The sequence below is a fragment of the Chinchilla lanigera genome, unplaced genomic scaffold, assembly GCF_000276665.1.
Source record: "Chinchilla lanigera isolate Chin_1 unplaced genomic scaffold, ChiLan1.0 scaffold00038, whole genome shotgun sequence".
Taxonomy (NCBI): Eukaryota; Metazoa; Chordata; class Mammalia; order Rodentia; family Chinchillidae; genus Chinchilla; species Chinchilla lanigera.
In genome coordinates, this window is record NW_004955439.1 from 3,590,889 (window position 1) to 3,612,284 (window position 21,396).

Sequence of the window (21,396 nt, forward strand, 5' to 3'; positions counted from 1 at the left end):
CTTCTTTCTGTACAATGAGGGGATGGGCTAGATGACCTCATAAGTCCTCTTCTTGCTCTAACATTCTGCTATCTGATCCAGGGAGAGATGTGGAGAAACCAGAAACAATTCTGCACAGATATTTCTTCTAAAGGTATTATTCAATATCCGTTCAAGTCTTACCTTTAAATCCAAATACAGAATATGGTGTTAAATTTTATTCATCGCTGCATGAATACCATCCCAATAGCCTGGGACTGTCATGTTCATCTGTATGTCTCTATGACCCTGTGCAGTGCTGGCACCAAAAAGAAACTCAGAAACAAGTTGTTGAAAGCATGACTAATGACATTCACTGTATAAATGGAATGATGGATGGATGGATGGATGGATGGATGGATGGATGGATGGAGTCTGGTGCTAGCAGGAGTGGATGGAATAATTCAGCAATGGCCCCACTGGAAGCTGGAAGATTTGGAGAGGCAACTTAAAGGATTATGACAGTTTAGCTGAAGAATTAAAGTGCAGCTTCTCTGTCATAATTATTGCAGGATCTTCCCCACAGTTCTACTCAGAGTTCTTGGTTTTTAATAGAGTAGTCTATGATCTGCTATTCTGAACAATTTCCCCTCCAAGAAGCAGTTGTCTTTGTCTGTTTTGAGGGGCTGCTATGTGCTGTGTTCCTATTATGAATACCTATGCACTTCCAATGTCTGGCACCTTGCAAGCGCCAAGAAGACACCCATGGGATAGCTGTTGAATAAATGAGTATATTCAATGTGGCAAAGGTGAGAACAATCACTTTCTGATGAACCCCACATTTTCTGAGGGCACAGTGGCTGCACATTTTGAAAACATGAGCTGTGGTGTGAGTTATGTGGACTAATGACTGCTCAGAGTCTGCTGGGAAAAACACCTCAAGGATGGCAGCCAGTACCCAGGCCAAGCCGATCTGCCATCTATGAGCCACTGCTCCTGGGACAGTTTCCTGTTTCTGGGGCCCTGTGTCCCCTGCAGTGGTGTGAATTTTAGGGACAGCATCTTCCACACGGGGCTTTTATGAGGGTTAAATAAATTCATAGACACAGATCACTTAAAGCCTGGTACATCTTACAAAGTACCATATATGTGACGTGTATGAGTGCTAGTGTGGATTCCTTTGGAGAGGCTGAAAGTATGTGCAGTCATCAGGGGAAAGAAGAATGTTGGATTCTTTCAGCAGTATGGACCAGGCAGGTGGCTCAGTTCATATCCAAATGGCTTCACTTCTTGTCAACCCAAAGGGTCAGCAGCAGAGCAGCTCCGATGACCTGCAAAGGTGTTTGCAGCCGTAGCCCTTTCTGGGAACCCAGGACTTCACACTGAGCAACATTCCCAGCCTGCCCCCCCTTTTCTTTTTATTTTGAGACAGGGTCTCACTAAGTTGCCCAGGTATGACTCAAACTTGCAATTGTCCTCTCTCTGCCTCCCACAGTTCTGGAACTACAGGTGTGTGCCATCAGGCCCAGCTGTAGCAGCCTTTTCACTGAAGCTGATGTATGGGCAAGGATTCTCCAAAGACATCCTCACTGAGGAAATCAACTTGAGTTAATTCTCTCATCTCTGTGAGCTAAGAAGGTTTTCCTGGCACCTCTCTGGCCTTCATTCCCCTCCAAGCTGAAGACCCTGCAGGCTCGGTGGGTGCAGCCTGTTGCAGAAACACGCAGGCTGCGAGTTCTGTTCAGTTCCATCACTGTTCTATGACTGCATCTCAGATCAGGGGCAGATAGCCAGTCTATCCTCCTTGCTCTGTCCCTAAACCACCATCTCACCCTCCTCTGTCCCTACCTAGGCTTCTCATCCCTCCAGGGCCAGCATTCTTAAAATCAAGGACTGCCTCAAGGAAACAGACAGACACAAGGCACAACAGGCCTCCTGACCAGTAGGGTGGAGGTGGAGTTCATCCTGTGGCTGGGAGAGCCCCGCTCCTGTGATAGTCCCAAGGGCTGCAGCAGAAGCCACTAGAGGTCACTGGACTTTCAAATGCATAGTGTTCTACCTCTCTAAGAATGCTCGTTATACTCTCAAATAAATAAATGAGGCTATATAAGAACATCTGAATACAAAGCTGCTCACCCAAGCATACAGCTAGAAACTAGACAATTTCTTTAAACGAAGTTTGACAGGTCTATGTAATGACAATTAGATGGATATTTATGGGAAAGGGAAAATGTTCAATACATAATAAATGTTTAAAGCAATGAAACTGTATATATTGCACAATACCATTTCCTGAAAATGAACAAAACTCTTGCACATGCATGCACACAGCCACGCACATGCACGCGCACGCGTGCACACACATGTAAAATTCCCAAGAGAAAACTGAGCAGAAGAAACCCATTTTTTGTAGTTTCAGAGCAGAAATCCTTTACTCTCCCCACTTCCCCACTCTCTGCTCCCAAGCTCACTCAGAAGCTATCACCTCAGTGAGAACCGTGCCTGCCATGGCTCAGCCTGGAGTCCTGAGTCACTCTCTGAGCCACGTGAGAGCAGCTACATTATTCCACCACCTCTGTGCTCAGCAGCCAGGCCAATGCTTGGACTCGAGGAGGTAACACCCTATAAAAAAGAAGCACAAAGGAGTAATTATCTTGGATGACATCCAACACAGACATGGAGAAAGGGGCCATGCTGTTCTGAAAGGACAAGCGTCCATGCCTGGAAAAGCACTGGGTGTCCGGAGCTAAACTTGATCTGTCACAAGCATCACTGAAGAAGGTGGCATGGAGGGCATGTGCCAGCTTTAATTAATAGCTAACCATCCTATCTCAGAGGCGGCTTCTCCTCCTTTGGTGGAATTTTCCATTAGACTTGCTAATGATATTTTATGTCAAGTAAGTTATAAATTAAGCTGAAAAGTCAAGGCTGTGAGGGTGTAAGAAAGGAAGGCCCAACAGAAGTGCAGAACGTGCATAGTGTGACACAATATTAACATCCTAATAAATTACTAAAATGCATCGGTAGATATCTTTGAAACTCAGAATTCAAGAAAAGCAGGGCATTCTTGGCCCTCATTGAATTGCTGCGGAAAAGGAGAACAAACCAAACCACTAAAAGACCACGCCCTTAAATTCTCTTCCATCCAACCTTTCCAGGGCCCTAAATTTAAACAGCTGGATTATCACTCAAGAACCATCCACTCAGCCTTTTAGAAATGAGCAGCTCCTGATGAGAAATGTGCATTACATTTCACCAATAGGACACATTGTCCTGGACCTCGTTTATTCTCCACGTAAACCGTTTTTGAGAAGTGTGTGTTCAGCATGTACTACTAACATGGGTCACAGTAAATTCATTTCCATCATGGAAGGTTTCAAGTAAGCAGAGAGGGTTAAGAAGAAGAAAAACCTACAGCAAAACAGCCTCTGCTCCCAAAGTTCTAAATTCAAGAAATAAAAAATGAGGCATGAAAACATCACTAAATTCCATTTTAAACATCTGAACTTCACAAGGACAGATTCAGTTAAGGGTAGGGGAAGTATTAAAATAAGTGAGAGAGCAATAAAACCTTAGCAGCTCAGACAGTACAGGTTAAGCAATGCATTTGTACGAGGAAATCAGGCTCCTCTACAATTTCCTTCATTCTACCTCAGTTGGAGAAAGCGATATAGAACCTGAAAACCAACCATGAGTACTGAGACAGGAGAAAACCTTTGTACAGTAAACACTGACCTCATCATCCATGTCTTCAGGACCCTCAGGGTTGCAAACTGGTTCCCAATCAGGGACTATGAGGCATACCTACGTGTGCTGATGTACAAAGATAACCAGAATATGTTTGCATCTCTTTTTTTTTTCCCAATCAATTTCTGGCTTCCAAACTGGGTACATGCCTGGCAGAACACCTAGTCAGAGCTATGTTTTAGGGGCTCCCTCTCTCTATCCCTTTGGGCTCACGTAGCTATTCTAGGGCTTCTGTAGTCCAGAGACCTGGAGGAAGGACCAGTAGTGTCTGCCCATGACCACATGGCCTTCATAAGGGTGAGATATACCACAAGGGAAGGGCAATGGACACAAAAATTAGAAGCCAGGGAAATAAGAAAAGCCCCAGAAGAGGGTGTTACCTTGCCAAGAACCAGTTTAGATGAGGAGAAGGCAAAAGCCACACCAGCTGATGAGTTTGGGCTACGGAAGGATGAGAGACTAGCATCAGAGGAGCTAGGAGGATTGCAGCACAGGAGGACATTTCACTGATGCTTGAAGCCCTAAGTCAAACTCCAGAGTGGCAAGAAATGAATGGCAGCTGGGCATAATGGTGCATGCCTACAATCCTAGCACTTGGATGGCTAAGGCGGAAGGATTGGCAAGAGTTCGAGGCTGGCCTGGGCTACATAGTGAGTCCAAGGAGAGCCTGCACTACAAATCAAGACCTCCGTCTCAAGAAAAGAAAAAGAAATGAATGCCAGATGAGAAAATGGAAACAGGGAGACAATGGACACCTTTGCCAAGAATATGGAATAGATGTCAACCTTAACAAATCCTTTCAATATGTAATTTCACTGTCGGGCTCAGACAGAAGAGTCAAAAAGCTGAGTGTGGTAGTGCATGCCTATAATGCCAGCACTCTAGGAGACTGAAGCAAGAGGATCACAAGCTCAAGCCCAGCCTGGGCAACTTAATTGACTTAGCAAGAGCCTGCCTCAAAATTTTAAAATTTTAAAAAGGTTCGGAACGTAGTTCAGTGCAAAGGCTCTGGGTTCATTTGCCCATGTGGGGAAGGAAAATAAAGAAGAGCCAAAAGCTATCAGGAGCCAAATCTAAAGGACACCTGCCCATAACATGCAGCAGGTTTGGTGTAGCATGGACCACCCATCCTAAGCCTGCCTCTTCTCCAGCCCTTTGGCAGCATCGCTAGAACACTCACCTAACCCTGTTAATACACTGGAAGTCCCTTTCCTGCCTGTCAAGCTGCCAAACGTGTATTTGCAAGCATAATCTGGTCAGTCATGTGCAGCAGCCGTGTAAGGAACAAAGTTTGTTCTGTGACTATCACTCAGGTTTGCTGATCTGTCACAAACTACACTTGTCACACTCGGCACTGGTGACTTCCACGTGTACACTAAAAACCTTCTCCCTAAACACACCAGTGCATTTGAGCCTAGGAAACATCATTCCTATTTACAAATCTATAATCTCTCTGATCCTTAACCTAAAAGTTCACTTTTAGAAAGCAGCCAACAAAAATGCACACACAGAGATCCACTGCTACCCTCACCCCCACACACACACAAAAGAAATTGGTTGCCCTCAGTCCAGTTCCCCGGATTCTGAAGCACACTACACCTAGCTTTAGAGTGAAACCAGGGAGAGGAGAAACGGGTTTCTTCTCTTCCCCTCCCCCAACCAGGCTAATGCATTGTTTTAGGGATCAAGATATGCTCAGATTTTTCTCTAAAGGGTTAGATACAAAATGTTAAGATAATGATAAATTACCAGAAAAGAGCCTTTCTTTATGTAGTACTTTATTCCTGTCTTTCTTTCTTCAATCCTCACAGCTCTCCTCTTTTCTAGGAAGTCCACAGAGCTGGAAAGATAGAGGAGACAAAAGAGGTAAAGAAAAATCTAGGGCAAAAACAAAACTGGAAACTTCACAGCAGCATACTTGAATGCTAAACTAAGCCCTGGTTAATCAAACACTGAATGTGGTCCCTCATATCAATCTTTTTTATTCTTTAAAAGAAAATGCCCATTGTCCAATTCTTTTATACAAATGGAATTGAAAAGGTGCATTCAAAAATATTTTACACCTCACTGAAGTGATAAAAAAATTTAGAGAAATGAAAACAACAAAAACAGACTTCCCTATCCCTTTTTAAACACTTGCTGACATCAGTTTAGAGCTGAGCAAGAGGAAGGATGAAGTACAAAGAAGGGAAGCATTGCTCTCTAATCCGAAATCTGAAAGAATTGTAGGCCAGAGGAGGGGACTAGGAGGGGGCTGGTTTCTAGCTCAAGCCAGACACCCTTGCATGCCTGGCTCTTCCCGATTGAGCTGCTGTCCTCCCACCCATAAAGCACCCTCTCACATCAAGCTGGTCTCCCTGTGAGGGTAAGTTAGGGTGCTGTCAGGAATTTCCCAGCTTTCCTGGGTTCCCTTGCTTCTTGTCTTTTTAGATGTTAATTGTATGATCCACTCTAAAAGCTCTGAATAGAAAGACTTTTAAGTAATGAAAGAATCAAATGGGGTTTAAAGTCCTGGCAAGCTGATACTGATCAGTCTCAGGAAAGGCACAAAAGCATGCTGCAGAACGAGTTTGGCTTGGAAGTGAAACCGCACGTAGAAGTGTTTGCAATAGAGGCAGGTGTCACTTCCAGAGGGAGCTCAGCAAGGGGCCCCCTTCTCAGTATAGTTTATTTATCTCAAAAGATTTCTTCCCCATCCACAGCTCATTATAACATGAGACTGGAAAGAATCATCAGATGAGAATGCCCGCACGTAAATACTTAAGATTCATATCAAAACAAGTTTTCTGTGCTCAAATTTAATATATTAAGTTTCAGTGTAAAACCATTTAAGCCAAGCTTGTCTGAGAATTGTAGGTGACGTTTACACTTTGCATTACCTTCAACTGGACAGATGTAAGGGTTTAGCAAGTATTTGATGGCAAATAGACTAACAAAAGAAAGGATGAGGGTTCGGGGATATAGCTCAGTAGCACAAGCGCCTGCCCGGCAAGTGCAAGGTCCTGAGTTCGATTCCAGGTACCAAAAAAAAAAAAAAAAAGGTTAAAAAAAAAAGGAAGGATGAGTTACACCAGAATCTGTGTCCCCACCAAGAGGGGAAGTGTCAGGAGCAGATCTTCTCAGAGGCCAAAGTACAGGACAGGGAGGACCAGCCCTGGCAAGATGCTGTTTCCATCCCAGACACCACCAAAGCCCAACCACTACCAAAGTCCAGCCACACTCAGCCCAGGACGAAGAATTTCAAGTGGCTTTTCTTTACTTTCCTCCTTTAAAAAAAAAAATTTCAAAAGTACACAAAGACATTAACAGACATACAACATTTTACAACATATCACAAGTACAATACAGACAATACAGAGTTCCAAACAAAGTGGTAGGGAATTAACAATGGTGGTTGTATTACATATTGATATGTTTCCCTCCTTTTATCCTTAAAATAAAAAAAAAAAAAAAAAAAAAAAAAAAAAAAGGAAATAGAAACTCTTGTCAGTAGCATTGTAAATCTGTGTTTCTGTGAAGAAAAAAAAAAAAGTACACAAAGACATAGCAAGGAATATAATCAATAGTTTAAGAAACAAAACACTCCAAAAAAAGTTCCCAATAAAATCCCAGCCCTAATCTAATTCTTCTCCCCTCCTCCAATTGGTTATTCTCTTTTTCACCTATGTTAATATTATTAAGCATAATGTCCATATTACCCTGCACACTTCAAAGCTTTGTACTACAGGGCTCTCCCAAAAGTATGGAGTTGCGGGGACGTGGGGGAAGTTTCACTAGGAAAATATTTTCTGCAGGACTCCAGCCCACAGAACAATTGGAGTCACCCAAACCAGTGTGTCAGTGCTATTCAGCAGCCCAGCCTTGTGTTAGGCTGCCAGGAGCCCTAGCAAAATGCACCAGCCAACAGGAGCGATCCGCTTGCAGTCCTTCCTGGAACCTGGGCTTGGCCCATCTACAGCTGCAGGGCATCTATTCAACCCCTGGCATTGTTCAGGAGATGGGGGGAAGGCAAGTCCAGGCAGGTCTGAGTCAAAGCTCAGAGCACCCAACTGGGAGTGGCCACTCCTGCCTGTAATCTCAGCACGCTGGGAGCTGAGGCTGAGGTAGGAGAATCCCAAATTTGAGCCCAGCCTGGGCAATGTAGCCAATTAGAGAGACTCTGTCTCAAAATGAAAAATAAAAAAGGGCTGAAGATGTAGCTTAGCGAGAAATCCCTGGGTTCAATCCCCAGTACAAAAGAAAAGGGAGAGAGAGAGAAAGGGAGAGAACAGAAAAGCAAAGGGAAGCAAAGCAAAGCCCAGAGCACCCTGCCCAAAGAGCAGCCAGCCCAAGCCCCTGAGCAGGGAAGCCCAGTGCAGGGGTTCCACTGGCCCCAGCCCAAGATAATACACTTCTGCACTTCAGTTTCCATTTGAAATTCCTAGATTTATCCATGTGGACCACCACAGCTCAGCTCTTTCATTTTCATTGTTACGTAGCATTCTATCGCATGAACAGACAACTTATGTATTCCTTCTCCTGACAGTGGACACTTCATTTATTTCCCAATTTCTACTACAAAAGAATGATGCTAGCCAGTGCGGTGGTGCACTCCTATAATTCCAGCACTCTGGGAGGCTGAGGCAGAATGATTTCAAATTAGAGCCCAGCCGGGGCAATTTAGTAACTTAACAAGACCCTATATCAATGTAAAAAATTTTAAAAAGGGTCACACAGCCCATTGTGAAGACTCTAAAGAGAAGGGTGGAGAATGAGTTCCGATATTCCTTTCCATGCCTCCTGTTGGAACTGAAGAAAAACATGAATAAATCCTTCAGATTGAACCCACTTCATTTGCTTACACAACTAGTTACTTGCGTTAAGTAGCCTTGCTGTTAGTTGGCCTTTAAAAATCACCAATTTTGCCAGGCATAGCGGCTCACACCTGTAATCCCAGCACTTAGAAAGCTGAGGCAGGGGGATCGCTGTGAGTTTGAGGCCAGCCTGGGTTACAAAGTGACTTCCAAGCCAGCCTGAATTACACAATGAAACCCTGTCTCAAACAAACCAACAAAAATCACCAATTCTGAGGTCACATAAGTATGTTATTAGACTCCTATTATCTTTGCTATAAGCAACGTCTCTGATGGATCATGAAGGTAACAGTTGCAGTTACCTGAGTCTGTGCACCTGTGCCATGGGGACTTCTCTGAAGACAGAAGACAGAAAACTCCAGCCACAGATCGTGCTAAATTTCTTCTCCTTGCCTCCAGTCACTTCTCTCCCCACTTAAGACCACCCTGCTTCTTTATCCCATGAATATCCCTAAGCCCTATGCTTGGAGAGCTGGATTTGAGACCTGCTCTCCCATCTCCTTATACTTGGTCCTTTCCTGAAAAAACTCTTCCTTTCAGCAACTGGCATACTGCACCATGGACAAAATGGGCCTGGTTCCATAATGCTGTTGTGTACAAGAGCTTGTTCAGGGGGACACACTGGTTTGGATGAGGTTTGGGTACCCCACAGAGGCTCATGTGATTTGAGGCGTGGTGCTTGGGCAGTACCTCTGGGAAATGGGGAACCCTCTGAGAGGTAAGGGGTCAGAGGAGATCCTCAGTTCACTGGAGATAATTCTGCACCACCCCTTGTAATTCTAGGGAGAGGGTTGTTATGAAAGGAGCAAGCCTGGCCTCTTTCCTCTCTCTCTGCTGCCTCCCTCACTGTATAATCTGTCTACCACACATGCTATCACCATCCACCATGAAACCTTCACACCCGCTTCACTATGCTGTGTGGACTTCACACCTCCAAAACCCTGAGCCAAATAAACCTCTTGTCTTTATGAAGTCAGCTGCCTCAGGTATTTCACTGTAGTGATTTTAAAAAACTGACTGATACAGGTTCACATCTGAAAGAGGAATTACTGGACCTTATTAAATGCATATTTTTAACTTTTCTGAAATTTTCAAATTATTCTATCAAGTGATTCCCAGCTTATGCCCTCATTGGGGGAAACCGCTCCATGTCCACACTGGTAGTTGAATTTTTGCAATGTGAAGGACATGAAATATTTCATTGTGGCTTTAATGTTCACTTTCCTGATTGCTGTTACTTTTGCTGCCTTTAACAGTTTAACAGTTTAAATTTAACAGTTTGCCTTTTCCTTTAGTGGACTGCCTGTTGTGTTACCTTTGTGACATTGACAAAAATACTTGAGATATTACAACTTAAGAAGGAAAGATTTACATGGGCTAATGGTTTCAGAGGTTTCTGTCTATGGTCAGAGTTGGCTCCAGCACTTTGGGCCCGGGGCCAAGCAGAATACCAAGGCATCAGGAGTATGTAGCAGAGGAAGCTGCTCACTTCATGGTGTCTAGGAAGCAGAGAGAGAGACAAGGAGAACAGCCAGAGACAAAGGAAGGATCCAGTGACAAGATATACACTGCAAAGGCACACTTCTAGGGACCTACTTCTTCTAACTGGGCCCCACCTCCTAAAAACCCATTCAGTTATGAACCCCTCCATGGATTACCCATTGATTAGCACCCTTATGATCCAGCTACCTCACCAGACTTCACCCCTGAACATAGCTGCTATGGGCATCAATCTTTCAATACCTAAGACTTTAGGGAACATTCTAGATCCAAACCATAACACTAATCTATTCTATTAGATTTTGGAGGTTTTTTTGGTCTCTTTAATATTAGGTCTTCATATATTTTGGATGCTTCATGTCACTAGAAAAACAGAGTCCTGCCATTTCAAAGAACCAGCGCTCATGAACCTCCTTATTCCTTTCGTGCCCTTGATAAAAGAGACATAGGTGGTTGTGCAGAAATGTAAGCAGATAGAGAGAAATTTATGGCTTCAAGTGAGAAGGTGGGCAATGTCAGGAAGACATCCACAGTATTAGTTTGATTACTTTTTTTATGTACACAAGAGGTACTCCTGGGGTACAGGGAACTATGGTGATTAGAGATTAGTTTGGAATGTCAATACCTCACAAAGATCTTTCTTGTTCTTTTCAGGTGGTCAGTGTTCCCTCACGAGTCTAAAGCATATAAAACACTTACAAAGGGAAGAGAAAGTTCTAATCTAAATCAACTCCCAGCACAAGGATAAAGGGTCTTTAAAGAAAGTTTCCTTTCCTGATATCATTGGGGTACAGGCTATAGCAACCAGGAATGCTAGATACATTATTCTATAAGCAGAGGTCCTGTGTCTTCAGGTCTGAAACCTAATAAATAATTATACATGTACATTGAAGCCTGTGTTTCTTTACTTAGCTATAACTGCCAAAGTGTGCTATCTTGCACTCCCCCATTGGCCCTCAGGCCTGCTAATATCTAATTACCAGTAACATTTCATGTACTCCACTATGAAAATTTCTGAGTCAGATGTGTTTCACATGTCTTCTCAGAACCAATGACTTGTCAGGCATGGTGGCACATGCCTGTAATCCCAGCACTCGGGAGGCTGAGGCAGAAGGATCACTGTGAGTTCTAGGCCAGCCTGGGCAACAAAGTGAGTTCCAGGCCAACCTGCACTACAGAGTGAGACCTTGTCTCAAAAAAAAAAAAAAAAAAAAAAAAAAACTAACGACTTATTGTCCTTTAATCTTGTCTTTTGATACACAAGGACCAGCAAGGTTATCAATATTATTTTTGTGGTGCTTTTAATGATTTGTTCCACTTGTTTCCATAACCTGAGGTCATAGTATTTACTTCAAAGAATTGGAAGTTTTTGTCTTTCCTTTTGAAATCTTTACCTTGGAGTTGATTTTTACTTAGCCTATTAATATAGATCATACAATTGGAAAGCACACTTCTCTCCACTCACCTGAACCTGGACAATGCCCCAGTCAACCTGCCCCCAAAACTTTGCCCTAAAGCCTACAACCCAGGAGGCAGAGATAAAAACAAAGACCCTTGAGCCTACCTTGGAAAATTTCTGAGGCCTAAGTCAGGATGCTTGCACACCAGACTGTTATGCAGGACAGTGACCTGCAATAACCTTTCTTCACCTGGAACTCACTGAAAGTTCATGCAAGGCCAGGCATGGTGACATTTGCCTGTAATTCCAGCACTCAGGAGGATGAGACAGGAGGACTACTGTGAGTTCAAGGTCAGCCTGCATTACATAATGAGACCCTGCCTCACATACACACACACACACACACACTCACACACACACTCACACACACAAACTTCAAGTATACGGGCTGCATCTCGTACATCCAATTATAACAGCGAATTATGGTCAAGGACACGCCCCATAGATACAGCTGACATGACCCAGCACCCTGTCACTCACGTCAATCCAATGGAAGGTACCCTAGGCCACGGGCAGCATTTTAAATTCTTAACCCCAACACCTTCAGCACTCATGCCATTTTCCTTTCTGCCAACACAAGCCTACTTATTCAGAGCATACTGATACGTAAATTAAACTTTGCTGCTTTTTCCTTATCATCACATGCCATGTCCAATACTTCCTTTGTCCTCCACGAGAATCCAGAAACCCGCCTGGACCCCATCACCTATGCTAATAACACAGAGATTCAATCTTATTTTTCCCACGTGAATAACTAGCTGAGCACTGTTCTTTTCCCACTTTTCTTCATCCCACTCTGATGTTTACCAACTTCCATATATGCATGGATGTTTTTCTGTTCTTTCTATTCTAAACCACTCATTTATTTGTCCATCCATCGCCCATACTACTCTGGATTCTTAGATCTTTATAATACATGGTCATACATGGTAGAGTAATTCTAAACCTTCTGCTTCTTCAAAAATTGTTATTCTTGGCTCCTTGCTTTTCTACAGAACTATAAAATCAGTTTTTCAAGATCCAAGAAAAATCCTGCCTAGATTTTAACTGGAAATGAACTTTTAGATTGATTTGGGGAGAGCTGACATCTTCATGAAATTGTGTCTTCCTACTACGTGTTTTCCTTTTACTTTCAACCTTTTACAATCTCTTGTAAACAGCACACAAGTGGACTTGTCTCTAATCAATTTGAAAACCTGTCTTTTCAGAGCAAAGTTTGGTCTATTTCACTCTAAGGATTGATATATTTTGAACTATTTTCTATTTTGTTCTTTCTTTTACTCTGCTTATTCTGTACTTCTGCCTTCCCCCAATCTTATTTTGGATTGATGAAGAGTTTAATTTAGTTGCTTCTGCTCCCACATTGGATTCCAATGCACATCCTTTAATTTGGTGGTTCTCAAACATTAAGCATCAAAATCACCTGGAAAGGTTACTAAAACAGATTGCCCATCTCCATTGTAGAATTCCAACTCTAGATTTCTGAATTTACCATTCTAAAAAAAAATCCAAAATGGTATTGATGGTGCTGGCCCAGGGACCACACTTCAAGAAATATTGTTTTAATTCTATTCTTCTGGTGGTTAGCGTTTAACTTTCAACATGCCCAACTAAGTGTAGAGTTAGTATTATTATTCTTCCTAAAACTGAGGCCCTTCAAATATTTTAACTCTAATTTTATCTATCATATCTTACACATTTTTGAGATCCAGAATTGATTTTAATTCTACTTTGTTTTTAACTCCCTTAATATCAGAGGCTTGCACTGATTGATTGATTGGTTGATTGAGACAAGGTCTCACTATATAGTTCAGGCTAGACTCGAACTCACTATGTAACCCAGGCTGGCCTTCAACTTGCAGTGATCCTCTTGCTTCAGGCTCCTGAGTGCTGGGATAACAGGTACATGCCACCAAGTCCAGCTGCTATTACTGGTTTTAGACTGAGGTTTGTGAAGATTTTCACATATGTTTACCAATTTCTTTGCTCAAGTTTTTCATTTGTTTTATTTTGCTTTGTTGATGTTTTGTGGTGCTAGGGATAGAACCCAGAGCCTCACACATGCTACACAAGCGCTCTGCCATTAATCTACAGCTCTGATTCAACTTTTCTTCTTGCACTTCTCAACTTCTTTCTGTAATCATTTTCCTTCCGTGTAAAATCCATCCTTAGAATTTCCTTCAGTGAGGTAATTTATACTTAATCTTTTTTGTTATTATTGTTTGTTTTATTATGTGTATTTTTGTTTGTTTGTTATTGGGCCATTTTATTTGTTGTTTTGGGTTTTGTTTTCTGTTTGGTTTGGTTTGGTTTGGTTTGGTTTGGTTTGGATATGAAAATGTCTTTTCTTTTTTCTACCTACATTCTTCAATGGTAAATTAGCCAGACATATAATCCTTTGTTAGCAGTTAGTTAGTCCCTTCATTTTGAACCTGTTACTCTTCCAATGACTTTTACCTTCCATTGTTACCTTTGGGGACTCTACTATTGGTCTTACTATTGCAACTACATTGTCACTCATCTTCTCTGTGGGTCCCTATAGTTTTCTCCTTTTATTCAGAAAATTTATTATCATTGTGATGAATCAAGTTTTTTGTTTCTTTTGCTTGTTCAACTTAAGACTCACTATTTTCCCTGAACCTAAGGATATATAACTTTCAACAATTCTGAAAATGTCAAGAAGACATTATATCATTAGAAATCACCTTTCATCAGTTCTATTTTCTGCTTATATAATTTTTATCAGAAGCAAGTTAAATGCCTTAGTTCTACCCACCATGTCACTTAACTCCTGACATTTCACAACCATTTTATCTCTTTACACTATGATCTGGGAAATGTTTTCAGTTCTAATCCAATTAATTCCATGTCTAATTCCTCTTTGTTTACTTATGTCAATCTATTTAAATATTTGGTGCTCTTTTTTTTAAAAAAATATTGATTATATTTCTTTCCAGAAATTCTACTTAGTGCTTTTTAAAATCTATCTGAAACTAATCTACATTATTAGAATTTAGGATATTAATAGCTAGGCATGGTGGAATAAGCCTGTAATCACAGTACTCTGGGAGGCTGAGGCAGGAGGAGTTTGAGTTTAAATTCCACCTTGGGCAGTTTAGGATTACCAAGACCCTGTCTTCAAATAAAAATAAAAGCCAGAGATGGTAGCGCACACTTATAATCCCAGCACATGGGAGGCTGAAGCAGAAGGATCGCCATGAGTTCAAGGTCAGCCTGGACTATACAGTGAGTTCAAGACCAGCCAAAATTAACATAGTAAGATCTTATCTCAAAAAATAAAAATACATAAATAAATATTAAAAAGACTGAGGATATAGCTCAATGTGAAGGCCCTGGGCTCAATCTCCTATACCACAATAAATAAACAAATAAGTAAAGTTAGGACAGTAGTCACTCCTGGGGTATAGGCCATGATGGCAAGGAAACATGGGGTTGGGGATCCGATGTTATGGTCACTGGTTAGACAAATGTGTTCAGATGGTGGAAACCCAACAAGCTATACATTTATGATTTATGTACTTTTTGGTGTGTTTGTAATTACATTACACAATGTGTCTTGTTCTTTTCTCATGTGTTTTTAAAAATTTAATGAAACATTTTTTGGCACATTTGTTTTGAATTCTAAAGTGCTGAATGTCCTTAAGATCACAGGAGATTTTGCTGATTCTAATTTATGATAGATTATTTCTTTGTGGGGGTTTTTTCCTTCAAATTAGTTATGTACAGCTGGGCTTTTCTATGCATATCCTACAGAGGCTAAATTGAGATCATAGCCTCCAGAGGATCTACACTTTCTAGTGCATGGCCAGAAATGCTATCAATTCAGGATCCTAAAATTAACTTCTCAAACCACTCAGTGTAGATTCAAATCCCAAAACCATAGAAGTGGAGATATGTGGTTACAAATTCTTGGTAGCTACTGTTCTTCTCCACCCTCAGCACAGGAAATGATAAATTTCCTTGTTATTTCTCTCAGCTAAATGTCAGGTTATCTTTTCTTTTATTTACATTCTTATACTAAGGGCCACAACCCTTTGAATATCTTGGCACTGTGTGGAGTGGTCAGTTTCAGCTCCCTAATGTGCATGCTCCCCCTACTCCACAGCGTTACCTATCAGGCCCACATGCCATCCAGGCATCCAGGTTACCAAGACTGGCAAACCCCAGCATTATGGGAACTTCAACCTTGTCTTACAATTAACTCTGCTTCCATTCCATTTGTGGCCCACAGGAATTTCCTCAATTTCCTCTGGTCTCCTATAGGTATTTAAAATAATGTTCATTGTATCTAACCCAGCATTCCTAGGTACTTTGAATTTGGGTTGTTTCCATTTTGTTGTCTTCTCTAGTGGAAGAATTAGCAGAGGTTCCCATCCAGTTAATAGCCTGGTGCATCTTGGGAGATGGGAACAGGGCCTGATTTTCACTGTGACCCTGTGGCAGACTTAAGGGTCAAGGTGGCAGCAGTGCCCAGTAGCTACAGAGAAGCTGACTAGGGAAGTTATGGCTTTTTTTGAATCACTAGTTATGGGGTGTGTGGTGTTCTATAGTCATTCTTGGAAGACCACCTTTGATCCTGCTGCTCTAGCCTTCCAGTAATTGTATAAGATGCTAATTTCCTTTGTCAAGCTCTCCTTAAAATAGGAAAAAGTGAGTTTTCAATCCTGCCTGACATGGACAACAAGAGCCTGAAGACCAAAAAACAAACAAAAAAATTAAATGTAACAGGGGTTGACCAGATTTATAATTGAAGAAGTGCAAACTATTTTTAAGATTGCTTCATGTATTACTATTTTTAAAGATATATTTTACTTATTACATTGACAAAGATTCACTGATAGCAAACATTTGAGGAAGTGGAGATGATCCCATTGGCCGCTGCCGCTAATATAAAGTTGGCACAACCTTCATGGGTAACAAAGCTTTCAAACTGAGCACAACTTTTGACCTAGTGATTCCACTTCTGGGAGTTCGTTCTAAAGCAATAATTAAGGATGCCCACAAGGATTTCATTGTAAGACTATTCGGTGAATTATATACCTGTAATTTTTAGAGAGAAATTATCTCCTGTTGAATAATTGAGGGCTAGCCAAATAAATTACGGCACAGACATAAAATATGATGTAGACTTTAAAAATCTTTAGTAAAAGAATGCTGACATGGGAAAGTGTGGCCAATGTATTAAATGAAAAGACTGTTTATAGATAATATACACAAAAGGATTCTACTTTAGGTAAAATAGAAAGTAGATTAAGTAATATTTTCAAAATGTTAACAAACAACATGGATATAGGCATTATTTTTAGCAAAATATGCCAGATATAAAAAAAGTACATGGTGATAAAAGCCAACACAGTGTTAACCTTGATGTATATGTGGAGGGCAAAGTAAGGTGGTGGTGGCACAAGGACACTGATAGCAGAAAACACAGGGAAAGTTCTACAGAGCTGGAGATGCTCTCTATCCTGTGATAGTACTGTGGACTCAATGTCTGTGTCCCCCCAAAAATGCGAATTGGCCTTTTCCTTCTTGTACCTCTGAAAGCAAAATGAGTCACCAGCAGTTCTGATGGAGCCACCTGCCAAAATCTGGCCAGGGCACCCATTCTCTTTTCATCTGCTCACACCTGATTGGTTTTCTGACCAGGAAGTACTACCTCGGTGAGTGGGTACAGTGAAGGGACATAGGCTTCCTCAAGTCAGATTAAGTGATCTTCCTTGAATCAATTGTCCAAGACTTCCACCCAATGAATGAAAGCATGCTAGCTCCTTATGCATGAAATATGCACAGCTCCACACTCAGGAGGCTGAAGCAGAAGGATCACTGGAATTTGGGGCCACCTGGGCTACATAGTGAGTTCAAGGCCAGCCTGAACTACATAGCAAGACCCTGTCAAAAATAGTGATATAATGAAATAAAATATTAAAAACACTTTTTTGGAGGTGCTGAGGATTGAATCCAGGGCCTCACACATGCTAGGCAAGCCCCCCACCCCTGAGGTAAACCTCATTCCTCCAAGAAACCTTAACACCCTCCCTAAAATTCACCTGTTGAAATCCTAACTGCCAAGGTGACAGCCTCAGAAGGTGGGCCTCTAGAAGGTGATTAGATCATGAGGATAAAGCCCTTGCGAATAGGGCCAGTGACCTTAGAGGGTGAGGCAGAGATGTGAGACTGCAAAAAGATAACACTGGCTATAAACTGGGAAGAAAACCTTCACAAAGAACCTAACATGCTTCACATTTGTTATGGACTTCCAGCCTCCAGAACCATAGGACCTGCTTGTAAACATGTGCTGTTTAAGGGTCCCACTTCATGGCACAATGTTATTGCAGTCCAAATTGGCTAAGGCTATTGGGATGTGGCCAGTGGGTATCCACAAATGTAAAGCTGTATTAAGAAAGGTGTTCTTTGTGCACTACATTATGTGCACATTAAACCTCAATAAAAATGAAGATCTTTCTGCCAATATGTCCCAGTCCCTGCTTCATCCACCTATACCACCATTTTGAGGCAGAGGGTCAGTGTCAGCTGTCTGGAGACAGAGGTGACAAAGCAGATCAAGTGAATACCCAGGGCATTTCAGCTTCTTAAAAACCCACTTTCCTCTCTTAGCTGAGCCCAGGGCTAAAACAGCCACCAATGAGGACTTTCCTCGGGCTATTGGCAGTGTCCTCAGTAAAGGCCATCTTCACATTGAGGTTTGGCTTTGTCTCTTTCTCCACTCAAATGCATGGCTGCCAATTCAAATCATCCCACAGCAGTGATGGCGAACCTTTTAGGTTTTTCAATGAAACAAACAGCTTACAGTAGCACGCATGCCATAGGTTTGCCACCACTGTCCTCAGGCATGAAAAGGACACCGAGAAGAAGAATGATGCTCTAGGAGAGGGGGTAGGAAGAAAGAAAGTGAAGGATGAAGGAGAAAGGAGATACAAAGATGTACAAGAAGTTGGTACACATCTGTAATCCTAGCTATTCAGGAAGCTGAGGCAAGAGGATTGCAAGTTCAAGACCAGCCTAGGCAACTTAGCAAGACCCTTTCTCAAAATATATTTTTAAAGGGGCTGTGGATGTAGCTCAGTGGCAGAGGATTTGCCTAGCATGTGCAAGGCCCTGGATTTAATCCCTAGCACCAAAGAAAAACAATATAAAAGATGTACACTAGGATATAGTGATATGATTTTTATTTTTTGCTTGTATTTTTGAAATTTTTTTGGCAAATGTATGTTATTTTACAGTAAGAAAAAGAGGATATTTTCTTTGCATTTTACAGTAGTGAAACCATTTTCTACAGCAGGAAGAGCTCAGTACCCGGCAGCTCTTTACATATCCTGTTCAGTTTTGATCCTGGGCCAACTTGCCCTGGTGTTAGGTGACTTCAGAGTTCAGACCTCTCTTTATCCATGTTGATGCTGCGTAATTTATCACCTTTAAGTCTGCAAGCCGGGAATGGTGGCACACACCTGTAATCCCAGAACTCCCGAGGTTGAGGCAGGAGGATCGCCATGAGTTTGAGGGTAGCCTGGGCTACATAGTGAGTTCAAGGACAGTCTGAACTACACAGCAAGACCCTGTCTCAGAAAAAAAAGAAGAAATAGGATTTTCTTGGGAGTCTTCTTTCTTGATAACAAATGACTGACAAGGTTACCAAGAAAGAAAATGTGCTATGCCCTTGTCCTGTCCAATGAGATGCTGAGTAGGAAGTAGGTTACCCTAGGCTTCAGAACCTCAGCTTCCCAGGAAAGGATTTTCAGCCTCATCACACTGAATTTAAAAGTCTGAGAGAGGGATGTGTGCCCTAAGGAGCTCAGAATCTAAAGGAATCTCTACTTGTTAGATATCTGCAAGTAAAACCACAAGCTGCACAGGTGTTTTAAGGACAGAATGGGAAATACAATGACACCTTTAACATCAAATGAACTCTCACCTCCTCTGCTGCAGCACTGACCTAACCATCTCCCTCCCCAGTTACTGCTCCTACTCGCTGTTCCTACCTGAGATGGCCCATGGTTGTTGCTACAATTTAAAATCACATCAAGCCGAGGTAGGCGGGGTGACGTGGGGTTGACGAGCTCCGCGTGGGGGGGTTTGCTAACTGTGGCCGGCGGCAGCTGGTTGGGGGGCGGGGGCGGCCAAATGTCGGGCAATGCTGGGGAGTGGTGCCTCATGGAAAACGACTCCTGGGTCTTCATTGAGCTCATTAAAGGATTCGGTTGCTGAGGTGCCCAAGTAGAAGAAATATGGAGTTTAAAGCCTGAGAATTTTGAAAAATTAAAGCCAGTTCATGGGTTAATTTTTCTCTTCAGGTGGCAGCCGGGAGAAGAACCAGCAGGCTCTGTGGTTCAGGACTCCAGACTTGACACAATATTTTTTGCCAAGCAGGTAATTAACAATGCCTGTGCTACTCAAGCCATTGTAAGTGTGCTATTGAACTGTCCCCATCAAGATGTCCATTTAGGAGAGACATTGTCAGCATTTAAAGAATTTTCACAAATTTCTTTATCCATGTTGCTATGAAAGGTTTGGCATTGAGCAGTTCAGATGTGATTCGACCAGTGCACAACAGTTTTGCCGGACAACAAATGTTTGAATTTGATGCGAAGACATCAGCCAAAGGAGAAGATGCTTTTCACTTTGTCAGTTATGTTCCTGTTAATGGAAGGTTATATGAATTGGATAGATTAAGAGAAGGACCGATTGATTTAGGTGCACGCCATCAAGATGACTGGATTCCTGCAGTAAGACCAGTCACAGAGAAAAGGATACAAAAGCACAGTGAAGGTGAAATTCGATTTAACCTAAAGGCCATTGTGTCTGGCAGAAAAATGATGTACGAACAGAAGGTAGCAGAGTTACAAAGACAGCTTGCAGAGGAGGAACCCATGGATACAGACCAGGGTAATAATACGTTAAGTGCTATTCAGTCAGAAGTTGCCAAAAATCAGATGCTTATTGAAGAAGAAGAAAAAAATAAAAAGATACAAGATTGAAAATATCAGAAGGAAGCATAATTATCTGCCTTTCATTATGGAATTGTTAAAGACTTTAGCAGAACACCAGCAGTTCATACCACTTGTAGAAAAGGCAAAAGAAAAACAGAATGCAAAGAAAGCTGAGGAAACCCAGTGAAGAGGATGCCTTGGGCTATGTGCACAGCTCTACATCTAAACTTATTCTCACGGAAACCATTACATCTAAAGAACTTTGAGCAGTGTCCTAATTGACTCAGTGCATGCTTGGCAAATGTACCAGTCTATCTTGTCTGTAATGCATGGATCCATAAACTTTACCTCCACCTGCATCATGTGCATGTAGTGCATATTAAATAAAAGTGATACTAAGAGTGTTTGCCCAGGTTCAGTTATTTGACATTGGAGCTGAGAACTCTTGTTGGTACTCTGGATATGTAACTATAGTCATGAACCTTGGAAATGCACAAATGATATTCTCTACCTGTTGTTGTTCTAATTGATCTTTTGATTTTTTTAGCTTCCGGTTTATAAATGTTAACTCTAAATTAAGTTGAATCTTCTGTTTCTTATCATTAATGGAAAATCAGTATTTCTGTCTTTGCTATGTTTTGAGGCTCTTAAAATTGAATTTATCTTATACTGATTGTTTGATTTTCATACAGATCATTTGAAAAGAATGCAGGTACAGTTTCTAGTGATTTCCACTGTTTCCAATAGAAAAGGTAATAAATATTCCAGCTGTATTTTAGCAAACTTTCTTGAAGTGTTTGGAGTTAACTGTATCTAGAAAAGTCTGGATATTATACTTCAAAAGAAAATTTCAGGTTAAGAACAAATTGTGTATCTTAAAGAGTTTTGGCATTATTCTCCATTGGGCAACCTT

At 41.7% G+C, this 21,396-nt stretch overlaps 1 pseudogene; it reads left to right on the forward strand.

Annotated features, from left to right (window-relative positions):
- The first annotated feature begins 19,677 nt into the window (after positions 1-19,677).
- Positions 19,678-21,030, forward strand: LOC102010093 (annotated as a pseudogene).
- The last annotated feature ends 366 nt before the right edge of the window (positions 21,031-21,396 follow it).